General features: G+C 39.3%; 1 pseudogene; it reads left to right on the top strand.

The window, feature by feature from the left end:
- The first annotated feature begins 2,384 nt into the window (after positions 1 to 2,384).
- Positions 2,385 to 2,495, top strand: LOC125434050 (annotated as a pseudogene).
- Positions 2,496 to 3,173: the final 678 nt, after the last annotated feature.

The following is a 3,173-nucleotide window of genomic DNA, read 5'->3' as shown; positions in this document are numbered from 1 at the left end:
CAGGAATATCAAAGACAGCTCTCTAAGGTGAACACTATAATTACCTCTCAATTACTCAAGCTGAGTATTTGTCTTTTTGCTTGAAACTGGTTGGCAACCTGTCAGATCCTGGCTTTTGAAGTTCACGATGAATGGGGGAAGGTCAAGTCTCTCTTGGTGTATTGAGTTAGCTTGTCTACCATCTCAAAGTTTCTGAGAAAAATATTTTCACATATAAAGACTTGAAAAACTTTATTGAAAAGATATATCTATAAATGCAAAAAAAATCTTGAATTCTATACCACAAAATACTGAAGTGAAGTTCTTGTCACTGTTCTTTATAATCTTTGTATATCATTAGTTTAAGTACATTAAATTGTCTTGTAAGCAGAGCTTTTGTGTGTACAATTTTTCATGTTGTTCTTTGGTTCTCTTTTAGGGGCCTCCGCAAGTGTCTAAATAGCATACTGCTTTTGAGATTGCAACATCTTGATGCTGGTTACTGCTTTATCATAGGATGATTATGCACAAGGTGTCTGGTGAGCAATGGGGGCAAATGTTCATCATGGCAAGATTTCTTTGTATGGACATATCTGGGTAAGTTTGGCTAGTCTGGAGAGGGGGGCTGGTGGCAGAGACCCCCCAACACCAACCAACATTGACCATCTGGGAGCAGAGACTATACAGTCCTCAAGACAGCAACAGGGGCTGGTGGCAGCAGCCCCTGAACAACACTCAACAGGACGCTCTCAGGCAGTTGAGACCAGGTGGACCCCAGAAAGAATGCGAACTCTTGAGTATTGTTTACATTGAGTGGAGCTGGGGAGAACTGGGAGAGGTTTAGTTTTCTTGGGTTGAGATAGGTTACTCCCCCACCCGCTTTTGCAATGAATTGTAGTGTGGTTTGCTTTTAGTAGTTAGTGCTATCACAAAATCAGAAACAACCTTTCAAAACAAAGATGAAACAGAATTGGTCTTACTCTGCCATCCTTGGATAGATTTATGGAGGAGAAGTCGATCTTTGGCTACCAATCTTGATCCTCATTGATCTGAGATTGCAAATACCTTAGCAGACCAAATGATCGGCGGCAGCAGCAGCAGCAGCAGAAGGCCGTTGCTTTCACATCCTGCATGTGAGCTCCCAAAGACACCTGGTGGGCCACTGTGAGAAGCAGAGTGCTGTACTAGATGGACTCTGGTCTGATCCAGCAGGCTTGTTCTTACGTTCTTATTGTCTTAGGTTCTTATCCCTGAAAAACCCTTCTCTCAATTCAATTGTAGTCCATTCTGCACATTTGGTTTTCAGGCAAGAAATAAAACATTTCCTCCATGGAGTTCTGCAATGTTTTTAGTCCAAAATGTTTTATCACCAGCCTGAAAACATTTTATTTGCATTCTGTTCCCTAGTGATTCTTTTGTGAAAATGTTTTGAAAACCTTTAAACTTGCTGTGTGATCTCTTTAAGACATTTCCCATGCCACTTGGACTTCCTAGTCGGTGCTATTTTCTAAGCTCATGCCAGCATCTGGAGGTGTGTTTCCATCCTTTTTTGAGGGTGGGTCATGTCTTTGTAGCTATGAACACAACCCCTAGAGAATCGCAGCACAAGGTTTTCAAGCCTCATATCACTGGATCCACAGAGTTTTTAAAAAGAAACAGAACTACCACAAAATGGCCACCAGGAATCATTTTGAGGGAGTGAATGCAGACAAACAGGGAGTTTTGGAAATGTTTGCAAAAACATTTGGGGGACCTGTATGGGATAGACCTATGTTTTTATTTTTGACATGTAAGAATGCCTTATTACAATTTAATTTGTTTTAGAGGGCAACCATGCTGATCTGCTGTGGGACATTTATATTCATATCTGTATCACCTTATTTTTTTTTTAATATTCTTAGAAATTTTTTGGCAAAGTTACGGAAAATCAATAGATACAATAGATACAATAGATACAAAAAAGAAGATTTAAAAAGCCTCAGTTACAACCATCGAAATAATTTTATGATTTCTTGTCTTGTACGTGTAAAGTCTAAATTTCTTTACTTTATGTTTATCATATCAAAATATAATGAAAACCAAGACTCAAGTAGAAGAGAAATATTTGGAGAGTTAGGAAAGACCGAAAAACAAATTAGTTGAGAGGTTACATACCGTTAAAGTCACGGTATTATATTTCTCTATTTCTAGCTTAATTCATTGTGACTTCACCTTCAGGAGCAGGTCATAGCCTGCCTTTTCCTCAATTTCTCTATATATATTAAGCTAACTAAATAATACTAAATGCTACTCTATCTTAAGTTTCATTCCTTCTAAACTATATATATCAACTTTCCGTTAACCAATTTCAACTTATATTATACTCCTTCTGGTCTTATTATTCACCTGTATATTGGTTACGTCATATAACTTCTCGGCCTTTTGGCTAAGATCAAGTGTAGTATCTGTTCTTATCAGTTTAATATCTGTATCACCTTAGACATCAACAGATTATTGATGGTACGAGGTCACCTTTCAAGGGTTAAAACTCCCTTTGCCAGACACAAGTAGGAATGGAGCTCTGAGTCTTTTTATCCCAGTAAGAAGACAGGAGGCTGTAAATAAAGGCAGGCACCCAAAATATCTATCTCCAAGGGAGTAAAACAAGGCTGTGTCCTTGCACCAGTTCTTTTCAATCTTTATTTAAATGACCTAGCAAGCGTACTTAAATCTGTAAACTCACACTGCCCAAACTTAGATGGACATCCAATCCCCCTATTGCTATATGCCGACGACGCATTTTTGCTGTCGTATACCAAAATCGGCATGAAGCGACTCCTAGCAACCTGCAACAGATACTGTACAATAAATGGCCTGACACTCAACTCTCAAAAATCGAAGGTTGTAGTGTTTTCAAAATCTTGGAAGCCATCCCGTTGGATGCTAGGAAGACATGAATTGGAACAGGTCAAATGCTTTAAATATTTAGGAGTGCACCTCCATTATAGAGGGGGTTGGGTCAGCCACAGAGACCATGCTGTTACAAACTCCATGGTCAGTGTATCAGCAATCTTATGCTTTTTCTATAACAAGGGCCATCAATTTGTGCCTGCAGCATTAAAAGTCTTTAACACCAAGGTGGCCCGGCAATGATTATATGGACACCCACTTTGGAGAGGCTCCTGGTCCAACTCACAGCTGAGAGGAGTACAATC

This window comes from Sphaerodactylus townsendi, linkage group LG05 (assembly GCF_021028975.2).
Source record: "Sphaerodactylus townsendi isolate TG3544 linkage group LG05, MPM_Stown_v2.3, whole genome shotgun sequence".
Taxonomy (NCBI): Eukaryota; Metazoa; Chordata; class Lepidosauria; order Squamata; family Sphaerodactylidae; genus Sphaerodactylus; species Sphaerodactylus townsendi.
The sequence above is the reverse complement of the archived record's forward strand: the minus strand, read 5'-3'. Positions and strand labels throughout refer to the sequence as shown.